Raw genomic sequence first — 15,784 nt, 5'->3', positions numbered from 1 at the left:
CGAGACTACAACCGAGTACTTCCAAAACTGGGTGTTACTTGAGCATAACCATATTTACAAAGCTTTTAGTAAATCATGACGAATAGTCTTATTGTTCTTTGTGGTGGACCTGACCAGTGCACAGCTATGTGTACTAGATCCCCTAGTCCTTCACTTGACTCATATATACATGTGAATAAGGAATTAGTCCTAATTTCCCAAAGATGAAGGTTCTCATTCATCATACAATACAAGTTGCATGATTCCAAGTTTCTATCCATATCGTTAAATCCATATCGTTAAAAATAGAAACATACAAACATCAATTTCACAAATGCCATTTCAAGGAAATATAAATAAGATAAAATCAAAATTCTTTCTCTATTTATAAAACCGGAAACTCTTGTCCTTACAATGCAAGTACATATGAAAACTATGTCGCTACATATTTCTAAGCAATCTATCATAACTCCTAAGCAGCAGCTCGAAATTCTGAACATCGAACTATGCGATCGAAATCCATCTCTTCGCGATCAGAATCGGCTTATTCTTCTTTCAAGCTTCCTTTCTCTTCTTTGATCCTACAAAACATCAAAATGGAATCTTATCATATCATGTATTAAGAATCTATAAGTAGCAACTTAATAGAGCTAGATAGTGAACTTACCTGAAGCAGAGTCATACATTTTGACTTTACCATCTCTTAGATCTCTCAGGTAGTCAGGGCAGCTTCGCAACCAATGCCCCTTCTCTTGGCAATAGAAACAAACAGACTCTTTTGGAATGATACACGGGACAATCTCAGACTTAGCCTTTCCCTTTCCCTTGGAAAGAGAAATCTTTTCTGGACTTCCAATGTTACCATTGTCAATGTCCATGGAAGTTTGGGAAGTAGATCTTCCAATCAAATTTGCATTACCAGTGCGCCAAATCATTGCTTATTCAGCAACAATTAGCAAATAGGTAAGAACGATAAGGGACATATCGCGGTCTTTCATATAGTAATCTCTAATGAACTCACCATATGACTTAGGAAGTGATTGAAAAACCAAGTCAACAACCAACTTCCATGACACAACGACTCCTAACATTCCCATCCTGTCAATGTGTGACTTCATCTCCAAGACATGTGCACACACAGACCTTCCATCTTGGTGTTTGCTAGCTAATAGGGCTTGAGTGACCTTGAACTTTTCAAGTCTTTGAACTTGTGGGTTAGGTTGAATAATTGGAGGAGGTGGAGGAAGTGAAGTATGATTTCTGGGAATATCAACTTCATGAGGAAAGCTTTTTCCAAAAGATTCGGGAAGACCATAGTTGTCTGAACTAGACATCTACAAGGTAGAATTTCAAGTAAGTTGATTTAAGTCCTTAATATACCACACAAATGAAATATTAAGGTTAGGACCCAACACAATAATTTACTATTCGGAAGAGGGATGCCGTAATCCAATTGCAAATTATTTGAAGGTAGGTAAATGACGATTACCAATTTCCACCATGAAAAACAAAAATGAATTTTAGGTTTTAAATGAATTGAAATTCCTAGAGCTTTTGAGATTCATTGAACTTTTCAATGGCATGTTTAATCTCGATTATGCCCTTCAAGTTTGTGACTGGGATACCGAGGATCACAAACAAGGTGTGAATAACCATGCAAATTAGTTTGGTACTCTCGATGTTGCATATCACCTATTCAATGTGCCGGTTAACCACACACGCTCCATTGATCCATGATTAACATCAAGCTACCCTTTGTCACATATTTCCAGTCCCAAATTAGTGTGTCGGTTAACCACACACGGTCCACTAATGACTTAACTAGGTGCAAATTGCAATTTCATGGAATAGCACCATTTTCACATTTTTTTCTAAGTAACTAAGATTGGGAATTTATAAGTGTTTAGTTACTTAGTATTTTCATTATACTTTTAATGGAAGTTTGTGTCCTGTCCTACCCGTTCGGCTAACAACCCTCCACCAGTCAAGGAAGCGGTGGGTAAGAGTGGTCACCCGTTAAACCACCATTTTATAGGCAGTAACCTTATACCCCCCTTATAGAAATGAGGCCTACTAACGGTAAGACTGACCTTTAACTTATACATATATAATATATTAGACGTTTAATTTTATATAGTATAAGGGTGTATTTTAAACTTTTAAAATACTTGATGGTTTAATCTATTAATAAATTATACTCTTAATTTAATTAAACTTAAATCGTATGATTACGGATTTAATAATACTCTTTTAATTAAACATTTAATTAACTATTAATAAAGTCCATAAGAGTTAACTGAACTATTCAAAACACATCAAGATGCTAAATCAAATAAAAACTATTTAATTAATTTTAAGTTATGAACCCATGAGTTACATTTTTGAAAACTTTTCAAATTACTAGGGTTTCTATGAATTCAATGTTTCTTAATTGAGACTTTTCAACTTTTAAAACTTGAGGGCAAGTTTTGTAATTCTTGAAAACTTTTGAACTCCATAACTTAAGGAGTTAATTTGTTTTATGAAGATGAGACTTTTCAAGTTCCATAACTTATGGAACTCTTCAAAAACATTAAGATCAATTTATTTGTAACTCCTTTAAAAACTTTTGAGTTCCAAATTTGATAACAAAATTTGTAACTCCTTAAAAACATTTAGATCAAATTATAAACTTATAAAATAACCATTTTTATCTTTTACCAATTTGATCATAATACAATTCTTGTAGTCAGATAATTTCAAATAAAAAATTACAAACAATTAGCTTTATCATATAAACTAGTAACTATCTTAAAATTTGACAATTTATCATTTAATTGGATGAGAATAATCACTACCATATCAGAAAAAACATATTTTTTGACACAAAACAGTTTGTGGTAATGATTCTAATCCAATTGAGGCCAAAAAACCCGAAAAAACTGCAAACAGGCTCCTGAACTCGTTGAGTCAGCTTATGGACTCGTCGAGTCCCCCCTGTCAGAGTGTAGATTTTCAATTTTTTTCAACTTTGAACAATTAATCTATGCATCTATATAACAGAAAACACCCATGGCTCTGATACCACTGTTGGGTTTTATGTACTCTAACATTCCTATGGTGCACATACAACCCTAATGCTTTGGATCTAAGTTTTCTCTAATTATACATGCAATAAACATTTTCCAAAGCATGAAGCCAAAACTAGCATGCAAGGTGATATTTGAATCATAAAAAACTAGTTAGAATATTACCTTGTGTAGTAGCTTGAATAACTTGGCCTCAAGAAAGCTTAGCACCCCAAGTGTGATGCCTCAAATGGAATCACAAAACACCAAGAACAATTAGGATGAATATAGAGAGGTTATGGAGACTCTAAAATCGGTTCTTACTCATCAAATACAAGTGGTAACCGTTTTTGGACTTAGAAATACATATATATGTGTAGAAATCCAAGGGTCATGTGTAACCCTAATCCATACCCATAAGCTTATGATCCACCCATTTGATTTGGATAACCACTTCATGGACTAACCTATAAACCCATCACAAATCAATCATGGATCATTAGCCCAATCCATATGTATCAATTTAATTAGTCTCTTTTGATCACTAAATTAATTCTTGATCAATACTAATTAAATAATATGATTCCTCAATTAATATATTATACTTATAACATATTAATAAATCATAATTAACCTCTTACTAAAATATCCTTCCTAACATATTGCTTTGATGAATGCAACCCAAATGGACCATGCTGCTATCGGATCAAGTACATACCAATTATAGTTATGGGCTTAGACACCTTTTCCAACAGTCTCCCACTTGGATAAGTCTAATAACTGTAATTGCCAATGTAACTTAAAATCCGATTAGCAATCGTAGCTCTCAAAAAGCCATTGTCGAACTCTGATGCGTCCATTAGATAAGTGATCATATAATCCTCTGTTTCCATTGCAGTCAGCGGGGCCACAAGAAGGCCCAATGTCCGAATTTGGCTGCAGCGGGACAGGTGATAGCACCTGCCCCTGCGACATTGAGGATCACCGACGGCCGTCAGGGCCGGGCAGAGGCACCTACGGTAAGGAGCAGGGATTTCCAGTTGATTACAGAGGAGACGCGAGCAGCTTCCGATGTTGCAGGTGTGTAACTTTTGCCTTTCTATCAATTTTTATTTATGATTTTATTGCTATATTCTCACATCCATATAAGTAGTTGTATATTGGGATTATACTTCCTGATTATCTTTGAATTATATGTCATCTGCATACCATGGGTCTTAGGGTAGTAGTGTGGGGACGTCTCTGTATAAGGTGGTTTCTCAGGATGCGGTAGCTGTAGCAAGTGTGATTGGAACCCGGGAAGTGTTCCGACAGTCTTCAAGGGTCTTACTAAAGTGTTGGTTAGTTTTGGGAACACTAACAGTGGTAAGCGTTTCTTGCCAGCAAGATTGATCACTGGATGATACGAAGGATTGGGGATCTTCCAGCCGGGTGTGCTGTAAGATGTTGGTTGGACCAAAGTGGGGGAAAGTTCTCTAAGGGTTCAGGAACAAGAGGAAGTGTGGATTTAGCATGAAATTGCATTCTTTTCAAGAAGGGAGGCAGCCCAGGGGCTTATTTGTATTAAGGGGTATGTGAGTTGGGAGTTTGGGAAACTTCCCAACGTAGGATTCGCGTCTTTTGGTGTTCGATAGTTGGTTTTGGGAATCAGGTTGAGGAAATTTCCGTCAGAACGCAAATTCAACCAGGATGTCAGGTTGTATGCATGATCGAAGCGGAAAGTGTTGTAAGACTGCGGGATAGCGATAGCATTCACTAGCAGCCAGACAACGTGGAGAGTGTTGAAAGATTGTGGGTTAGCCGCAACATTCATTAGCAGCTAGTTAGCGGAGTGTGGGCGGGGACCCGTATCTCCTAGTCAGCGGAGTGTGGGCGAGGCCCGTATCTCCTAGTTAGCGTGATCAGGATCAGGAAAGGATAGGTAGATAGGATTCGAGGTGGAGTTGTACCTGCGTAGCCCTAAATATTTGATACCTGGGGGCAAGGCCACTCCGTAGCATGGTTTGGGTGAGACCCGTGGGCGAGGCCCGTGAGATCATAGCAAGGCAGGTGGGACCTGGCAGAGACTGTGGGGTCGAGATATAGGATCGGGGAATCCAGGATTTATAGATCCATGAGTGGCAATGTGGATAGAGAAGTTTCGATATCCGAAGTTTTCTTCGAAAGTCCCTGGGAGCGAATGAGAGGGTGTTCATTGGTTCAGTGACCGGGTGGAATCCGGTACTTTGGATAGTTGACAGAGGAGATGGGACCAGGGTGGTCCTGATTCGTTTCGAAGGCGAAAAAGAGATAACATGATGTTCAGGTAGAAGTAGTGATGTGAGGATTCTTGTATGAGGAGTAGTTGTTGATCGAAGATGCCAAGAAACTTACAGTTGGATTGAATAATCTCAGAGTAAGTGATTTGACCCTGTTGCGCAGCTCTCGTCTGAGTCTAACCGTTTCAGGGATAAATCTTCTACTCGAAGGATTATCTGATTCACACGCTGAGTTGAGCGTTCAGCATCTAGATATATAGTAAGTGGAATCATTCAGTGGGAAATGACGAAATGACCGGCACTAGGAGTAGCTGATGGGTTTTGAGCATTCTAACACTCCTATGGTGTACATGCAACCCTAGATGCCTTGGGTCTATGTTTTCTCTAATATACATGCAAACTTTTATTATTCCAAAGCATCATCCTAACTAGCATACAATGGAGTATCTTTAATACAAAATTCTAGTTAGATGACATACCTTTTGTTGTAATTAGAAACCTTGGACCTTTAAGAACTTAGTGCCCTAAGTGTTGCACCTCAAATGGAATCACACAACACCACCAACAATGGAGGAACTTGAGAGGAGGTTACTTGCACTCATAAAATCGGATTGCCCCCTTGTGTATCCACTAGTAGTCGATTTCATGAGCTAGAGGGGTTCTTATATAGTGTGGCTTAATTAGGGTTACACCATGTAAACCCTAATGTGCATGACCTTCCATATTCCTCATGCTCCATGGGTTTAAACCTCCATGGATCATCCATGGGTCACCACATGTGTTTAGCCCAACACAAAGAACTATGGATCATAAGCCTACATTATAAGAATGAATGATTTACACAATCAATCCCCATATATTTAATTAGTCTCTTTTGATCACAAAATTAATTCCAAATTAATTCTTGATCAATACTAATTAAATAATATGATTTCATATTAATATATTAGAACTTATAATATATTAATAAACCATAAATAATCTCTTCTCAATTATCCATTCTTCGGATTGTTCCGGTGCCATGCAACCCAAATGGACCATGCTACTCTCGGTTCAAGTACATACCAATTATAGTTATGGACTTAGACACTAATCTAATAGTCTCCCACTTGGATAAGTCTAATAACTATTATTGCAAGTACGACTCCACAACCCGACTAGCAATCGTAGCTCTTAAAATTCGTTGTCGAACTCTGACCTAGTCAATGACGCGTCCATTAGATAAGGGATCATATATTACTCCATTCTAGATATCATGTGGACCGAGACATGGATTATAATCATTCTCTCTGTCCATCTGTTGTTTACCGATTTCTGATTTATGACGATTGACTAATTGAACAAATCAAATCAGTCCAGGCTTGGTGTCATCACTAAATCATCGAGGGGACCACATATACCGCTTTTATCCACATGAGGTAAAAGGAACGGATAAACTTCGACCCAAATGTTCGCTTGTACTTACTCATAAAATTACACACAACAATATGTTTTATAACATCCAAGTTGCTGGTGCATTTACATATGTCAATGTGCAACCGACTCGCAACTACAACTCACATGTCTTCGTTTCAAAAATATAAGATATTATCATCTCATGATCACTCGTGATAAAATCCATGAAGTGATTCAAATGAGCGTGGGTTGTATCCAATACTTGAATCTTATTCCAGGAGCACTCATGAACACTGTAGCAAACTTGTGCTATGACTAAAGCACCTCTACAGACCATTCATGACAGTCTTGCCTCAATACCTACTTCCAAAGTATGATCGACTATGGATGGTTTGAATAACCTAGTTATTCGGGAAGTCAAAACATACAAAGTGAAACACAAGAATAATACTAATCCTATATGGCCCAAAGCTTTTGAGTCCCATATTGATTACTCATTATTCATTGTATAATGTTTTGAATAATCAACTTAATACTTGAATTAAAACAATAGTTATGCCATGCTCCAAGCATGCACACTGTGTTTGTCTAAACAATAGCTATGTCATGCACCAAGCATGCATACTATGTTTGTCTATGGTCATTAATTTGTGAAATTGATTAATTGAAAAACATTTCAATGATGCTCATTTCAAAATTCCAAATCCTTATTGCAAGTATAAGAATTCCAAATTCTTGTCACTACTAGAAAGTGTTAGATTCTAAAATATCATGCAAAGATTCTTGTGTTATGTCTAGGTGCCAAAAGTCACAGAGACTTGACCAATGATATTACAAAATATTCCTTTGGAGATTGTTACAAGACAATTCCATGGAAATGAAGTCTCAAATTCAAAGTACATTCCTTTGAACATCCTTCTTGCATAAAAGTTTCTAACTTTTCCATCTATTCTTCAACTCCCAATATGGAAACATTCCATATTTTCCATACGACAACTCATTAATAATAGACTCCTGTCTATTCATAATAATGTCAATATGGTTCATCCATTACTATACTTCCAACTGTCCTTAAGCGACCAATCTTTGGCGAGCCTTCGATTGTCCTTAATAGTTGTTTAACCACTTTAGTCATATCCGTTTCTATTCCTTTTTCCCTCTAAATGCCCTAGGCATTTGGAAAATTAGAACACGAGAATATTATAGCATATGAATCGATCCTATACCCGAAGCATATGGGACACGATTCATAATGTCTAACATAAAGACATGATACTTAACCAGTCTTTTGCTATAATATTTCTATTTTCCATGTTCTCATAATTTTGATTATGAAGAGGGATGTCGTAATAATAATCAAATCTAAGAATGCAATTAACATTTCCATATATAGAATTTCCTTATGTTGAACCATTCCAACATAACATTCATATATATATTTGACTAAATTTGGTTAAAATCTCACAATCTAAGCTTTTAGATTTGAAATGACGTATAAATTCATCTCCCTTAATTATAGCAAAACAACTTTTCAAACTTTGCGACTTTGCGACTTGAACTTTTGTTTTCTATAATTAACATTGGCAACTTGCAACACTTTCCATAATAATTATGCTCCCACTAGCATAATAATTATTATCTTTATTAGCATAACACTTATGCTCCCACTAGCTTTGACATGTATTCAGAAATCAGTTGGACTTCTAGAAATCAAAACTTATTGACTTTCATTACCAAAGTTCAGATTTCTGATATGAGATGCTTCGATAAGACTTTATCTAAGCTTCTCCAACTCATACACATTTCTTTAGATAGCTCACATGTATGTCTAAACAATTTTAGAACTTATAGCAATAAGTCTCAAATGTTTAGACCCTTTGCCTTTTCTCACAATCCAAATTATGAAGAGGGATGTCGTAATCATAATTGAATTTGAGAATGCAAATATCATAATTCTATCTCCTTAAAATCTACTTAGTGAAAGCGTTTCCTCACCATCATTTTCATGAATCGGAGAGAAACCTTATGACACTTAGATTTTATGGTGTATGTGTTCCTATCCATGTAAATCTGTCATAACCATAATCACAAGACAAGGTTAGTAAAAAATCCAAACTCATATGGACTGAACTTGTTCAATCTTAATTTCTTGCCACCTGGCAGCACAAGGGCCTGCCATTGCTTCCAGGTTGTTATGCAAACAATTGAGAACTCATAGAACTGCATAGTCAACTTTAACTGGAATGGGCACAGAAACAAGAATATGTCAACACGATAGCCTATAAACCTCAAGTCGTGTGCTAGTGATAAACAATAGGTTTTATTCTTGATTAGTTCTTGAAGCTTTTCCAAGATCTTTAAGACTCCCACTGCCCTCTTGACATATAAGATTCTCTTGTCATGAATCATTCCTTTACAAAACAAATATTCAAGAGTTAGTGTGGATTCTTATCAAAACAAACACTTCACACAGTTGGCCTTAGTTAGTCTTTGTTTTATCCAAAATCATCACAACTTACCAATTTCAAATGTACAAGAGTAGAAAACTTTTACTCTACATTTGATAAGTGTTTTAAACCTTTCTTAATTTAATGTCACTCAAGGCACAATCTGGGAGTATGACTCTAAGACTTGTTTTGGGAAAGAAGTATGACTCATCTTCTTCATTTAAACTATTTCAAAAATTCACGATTCCTCTTCTTAGCCATACAAATACACTAAGATGTCTTTAGAGGATCAATTGTGATATGGTTTTTCCATAAACATTAAGATGATCATAAAACACGATACTAAAGTGCTCTCCCATCTTTTCAGATTGGAGAAACTTTTATCTTTCTGCCTAATTTGATTCTTCTCATTTGTTCTGCCATACATTGAACCTTTTCTAATGTTTCAGAATTATACTTAAACTTGTAAGCATAACCATGTTTACTAAACTTTAGTAAATCATGTGAATAGTCTTATTGATCTTTGTGGTGGATCTTGACCAGCGCACACCCAGTGTACCCGATCTCCTAGTCCTTCACTTGACTCACATATACATGTGAACAAGGAATTAGTCTTAATTTACCAAAGATGAAAATTATCATTCATCATACAATACAACTTGCATGATTCCAAGTTTCTGTCCAATTGAAACTTGGGTGATGAGAATCTTTCCTTATTTGGAAAATACTCGACACTACCACAAACGAAAGAATCAAATTCATATTGCTAACATAGAAACATAGAAACATCAATTTTCACAAATGCCATTGCAAGGAGATATAATAAAAATAAAAACAAAATTTTATTTATTTATAAAATGCGGAAAAAACTTTTCCTTACAATGCAATTACAAATGAAAACTATGTTATTACATATTTCCTAGCAATCTATCATAACTCCTAAGCAGTAGCTCAAAAATACGATCTTCGAACCATGCGTTTGCAATCCATCTTCGCGATCAGATTTAGCATACTCTTCCTTTAAGTTTCCTTCCCTTTGCATGATCCTACAAAACATCAAAATGCAACCTTGTCACATCTTGTATTAAGAATCAACAATTAGGAACTTAATAGAGTTAGACAGTAGACTTACCTGAAGCAGAGCCAAACTTTTCGATTCTACCTTTTCTCAGATCTTTTAGGTAGTCAGGGCAGCTTCGCAACCAATGCCCCTTCTCTTGGCAATAGAAACATATAGACTCTTTGGGAATGGTACACGGGACAATCTCAGACTTAGCCTTTCTCTTTCCCTTGGAAAGAGAAATATTTTCTGGACTTCCAATGTTTCCATTGTCAATGTCCATGGAAGTTTGGGGAGTAGATCTTCCAATCAAATTTTCTTTTCCAGTGCGCCAAATCATTGTTGATTCAGCAGCAACAAGCAAATAGGTAAGATCAATAAGAGTCATGTCGTGGTCTGTCACATAGTAGTATTAATGAACTCACTATATGACTCTGGAAGCGATTAAAGAACCCAGTCAACCACCAACTTTATTGAGACAACGACACCCAATACTCTCAGCCTGTCCATATGTGACTTCATCTCCAAGACGTGAGTACACATAGGCCTTCCATCTTGATGTTTCAATGCAAGTAGGGCTTGAGTGACCTTGAATTTTTCAAGTCTTTGAACTTGTGGGTTATGGAGAATTATTGGAGGAGGTGGAGGAAGTGAAGTATGACTTCCACGATCCAACCGCGGGACATCATCTTCAAGAGGAAAGCTTGTTCCAAAAGATTTGGGAAGACCATAGTTGTCTGAACTAGACATCTACAATGGGAGAAATTCAAGTTAGTTGATTTAAGTCCTTAATATAACACCCAAATGAAATATTAAGGCTAGGACCCAACACAATATTTTACAATTTGGAAGACGGATGCCGTAATCCAATTGCAAAATATTTGAAGGTAGGTAAATGACGATTTACCATTTCCATCACGAAAAATGAAAAAGAATTTTAGGTTTTAATGAATTGAAATTCCTAGATCCTTTGAGATTCATTGAAACTTTCAATGGCATGTTTAAATCTCGATTGTGCCCTTCAAGTTTGTGACTGGGATGCCGAGGATCACAAACAAGGTGTGAATAACCATGCAAATTTGCTTGGTACACCCAATGTTACAACCACCTAATCAATGTGTCGGTTAACCACACACACTCCACTGATCTATGATTAACATCAAGCTACCCTTTTCCACGCAGTGTCAGTCCCAGATTAGTATGTCGGTTAACCACACACGCTCCACTAACGACTTAACAAGGTGCAAAGTGCAATTTCATGGGTTAGCACCATATTCACATTTTCCAAAGTAACTAAGATTTGGGAATTTATAAGTGTTTAGTTACGTCATATTTATCATTATATATTTAATGAAGGGAGAATTAGAATCATATCCTACCCGTTCGGCTAACGACCCTCCACCAGTCAAGGAAGCGGTGGGTGAGAGTGGATACCCATTAAACTGCCATTTTATAGGCAGTAACCTTATACCCCCCTTATAGACCGGCTTCGTGAATGAGGCCTACTAACGGTAAGACTGACTTTGTTCTTATACATATATATAAATATTAAACCTATAATAATATATTAGTATAAGAGTAGAATTTTAAACTTTAAAATTCTAGGGTTTGGAATTAAATGTTTCAAAAGTTAGACTTTTACATTTACAAATTCCAAAACTTGAGGGCAAGTTTCAAACTATTCAAAAACTTTTGGAATCCATAACTTATGAGTTTAATATAGGTTTTAATGAAAACACTCTTGAAAATCCATAACTTGAGGACAAGCTATGGAATTCATAAAAACATTTATGGAAAAAGACTCTTCAAGTTCATAACCTATAAGTTTAATGATCTCTTTAAAAGAAAAATTTTTCATTTTCCATAACTTGAGGACAAGTTATGGAATTCATCAAAACATTTAGATCAACTATTGTAACTTACAAAAATCAAACAATTTTGTCTACGATCTAAATTAAACTCATAAGAACAAGACAATTCATATCAAACAAATTTCATGTAATTAGCCTAACCATATAAACTAATACAAAACATGAAACTTTGACAATTATCTTTTAAATTGGATAAGCATGATCATTACCACATCAAAAATAGGCTTATAAGTTCAAAAACAGTTTAGGGTAATGATCCTAGTCCAATTCCAGCCTTAAAACTCGAAATTCTGCATCCAGGAGCACCAACTCGTCGAGTGCATGAACTGACTCGGCGAGTTGGTCAGTTTATAGGGTGGACTCGACGAGTTCCCTAGTGGACTCGGCAAGTCCACTGTCCAGACAGCAAAAAATCAATTTTTTTAAGCTTTGAAAACAAGTAGCATCAAGTATATAAGAAAACAACCCTAGACTCTGTTACCACTGATGGGTTTTGAGCATTCTAACATTCCTATGGTGTACATGCAACCCTAGATTCTTTGGGTCTATGTTTTGTCTAATATACATGCAAACTTTTATTATTCCAAAGCATCATCCTAACTAGCATACAATGGAGTATCTTTACTACAAAATTCTAGTTAGATGACATAACTTTTGTTGTAGTTCGAAACCTTGGACCTTTAAGAACTTAGTGCCCCAAGTGTTGCACCTCAAATGGAATCACACAACACCACCAACAATGGAGGAACTTGAGAGGAGGTCACTTGCACTCATAAAATCGGCTTGCCCCCTTGTGTATCCACTAGTAGTCGATTTCATGAGCTAGAGGGGTTCTTATATAGTGTGGCTTAATTAGGGTTACACCATGTAAACCCTAATGTGCATGTCCTTCCATATTCCTCATGCTCCATGGGTTTAAACCTCCATGGATCATACATGGGTCACCACATGTGTTTAGCCCAACACAAAGAACTATGGATCATAAGCCCACATTATAAGAATGAATTATTTACACAATCAATCCCCATATATTTAATTAGTCTCTTTTTATCACAAAATTAATTCCAAATTAATTCTTGATCAATACTAATTAAATAATATGATTTCATATTAATATATTAGAACTTATAATATATTAATAAACCATAAATAACCTCTTCACAATTATCCATCCTTCAGATTGTTCCGGTGTCATGCAACCCAAATGGACCATGCTACTCTCGGGTCAAGTACATACCAATTATAGTTATGGACTTAGACACTAATCCAACAGTAGCTGGGATTTCAGTTACGGCAAATGATTTATCCTTCATAGAGATAGGAAAAGGTTTTGTTGCTTATGTACAGTTGCCTTGGGAAGGCCATTGATTGCGTAGGGTAATGGTTGTACCTCTTAGGATGCCAAGTATAAGTACTCGGGGAGTACCAGAAGGATTGTCGGCTAGGGTGAGAGTAATGTATTCGGGGTTTATAGTGATGGAAGTGTTCTCAAGATTTTACCTCCGGGGAGTAGCATTTCGCTAAGGAAGCAGGACGGAAGGCCAAGTGTAGCGGTCCCTTCGAGGATTGGACCGAGCAGACAAGGTTATGCAGCATATAGGATTGTTGTGAGAATTTCGGTTAATGGAGAGTAACTTCTGTGTCCCATGAGGAGCATCAGTTAGTCCAGGGTAGATAGCGGGAACCGAGGGCGTGACGCGTGAGAAGTATCCGAGATAGGTAACTGCAGGTGACTTCGAGGACGAAGTCTAGTTTAAGTGCGGGAGAGTTCTAACACTCGAAAACTGGAAGGCCAATTAAGGAAAGAAAAACCCCAAATCAAGAGGGCAACTCGTCGAGTTCATGGAGGAGAACTCGACGAGTAGGAACAGATTTGGGACGCGGGTTGGGAAACCTACTCGATGAGTTGGAGGGACCAACTCGACGAGTCGGTCTGGGTTTAGGAAACCCTAAATATGAGTTTTTGTACCCTACTTAAGCATCTTATTCCCCACCTTTCAGCCTCATTTCCAGCCTCCATTGTCCAAACCCTAATTCTCGAATCCCTAATCCACTTTGAGAGCTTGTGAGCCATTTTTGAGTGAATCTTGAGTTATTTGGAGCTTGAGGAAGAAGGAGAAGCTTGGGGATCCAAGAAGAAGTTAGTAGATACAGAAGCACCTTGCCTTTCTCATCATTTCTGGGTAATAAAGTCATCACCTTGCTCAATGAGTACTTATATCTTCTTATCACCTTTTCTAGTGGGTTCTGGTCCAACAAGCTTGACTCTTGGAATTTGGACGTCCAAAGTAAGGGACACTTCAGATCTAGTGTCTATAGGGACTCTCATGGCATAAAGGTGCCAACTTTATGGCCATGGAAGTCCCATGCAACCTCTAAGCCTCTATTTTGGCCTTTTTAGCTCCAAGAGGCCATGCATGTAGACAAAGCTTGAAGCTTTACCCTTAAAAAGACATTTTTAGTGTATATGAGAAGTATGAAGCTTAGACCCGAAGAGTAGGGGCTTAATCCATTAAGAAGGCCCAAACAGACTGAGGAACTCGGCGAGTCCAGAGAGGGACTCGACGAGTTGAAGCGATTTGTCCCGATTCTGTACACGGTAGAACTCGACGAGTCTGTGAAGGGACTCGACGAGTTGACGCGTTCTGTCACGACTACAAGTAGCATGGGAACTCGACGAGTCAGGGGGATGACTCGACGAGTTGAATCAACTCAGGGTTGACTTTGACTTTGACCAATGTTGACCTAGTTTGACTTTTGAAGGCATTTGGACAAGAGTATGTGAGGGGTGGAATGGTCTTCTACCCCAGTGAGGACTTATGGCTAAGTTATAAGAATCACGGACTTATCTAAGTTGTATGATGATTGGTAGCTCGGGGAGTCGATAGATCAGCAGTTCGCGGATCTGCCAGCTAGTAATGAGAGGATTATTCGCGAGATTCGGCAGTCAGCTTGTGAGGTGAGTCTCCTCACTGTTTGCATGGGTCTACGACCACAATGTCGACCCATTTAGTTTATGTATGGTAGGAAGACCCGGGGGTTAACCCTAGGCATCATATGGTGTTATTTTATTCCGGACCAAGGTCCGATGTCGGGCGGTGCCCGAGGAATGTTTGCATGTTAGATTATACTTGTTGTATGTGTGATACTTGTATGTGTCTGGTAGGGAGGTGAGTGTGGGCGAGGTCCCGTATCTCATCACTAGCTGAGTGTGGATGAGGTTCCACATCTCATCATTAGCGGAGCAAGGGCGGGGCCCGTTATAGGAGAGAAGTGAGTGTGGGCGGGGGCCCGTATCTCACTATCAGCAGGAGTGTGGATAGGGTTCCATGACTCATCAATAGCAAGACAGGGGCGGGGCCCAAGATAGGCGAGGCCTTAGGACATGAATACATCTATGTATGTTTCTTTATGTGCTAGTATGATTATGTGATATTGTTGTATGCATATAGTGGGCGGGGCCTAAGAGAAACAAATGTGTATATCGAGCGGGGCTCGATGCCAGGCGAGGCCTGATGTCGGACATGGTCCGATGCCGGGCGGGGCCCGATGTAGGGGCAGGGGCCCAGTATATGTGATTATGTGTATGGTATGTGGTAGGTTGGGGAACTCACTAAGCTTCGTGCTTACGGTTTACAGTTTTGGTTTCAGGTACTTTTAGTGGCAAAGAGAAGAGCTCGGGATGACTACATCGCACACACCATTATGTTTAGCCTGGGATGTTTAC

This window comes from Lactuca virosa, chromosome 9 (genome assembly GCF_052849685.1).
Source record: "Lactuca virosa cultivar CGN04683 chromosome 9, Lactuca_virosa_CGN04683_v6, whole genome shotgun sequence".
In the NCBI taxonomy this organism is placed as follows: domain Eukaryota; kingdom Viridiplantae; phylum Streptophyta; class Magnoliopsida; order Asterales; family Asteraceae; genus Lactuca; species Lactuca virosa.
The sequence above is the reverse complement of the archived record's forward strand: the minus strand, read 5'-3'. Positions refer to the sequence as shown.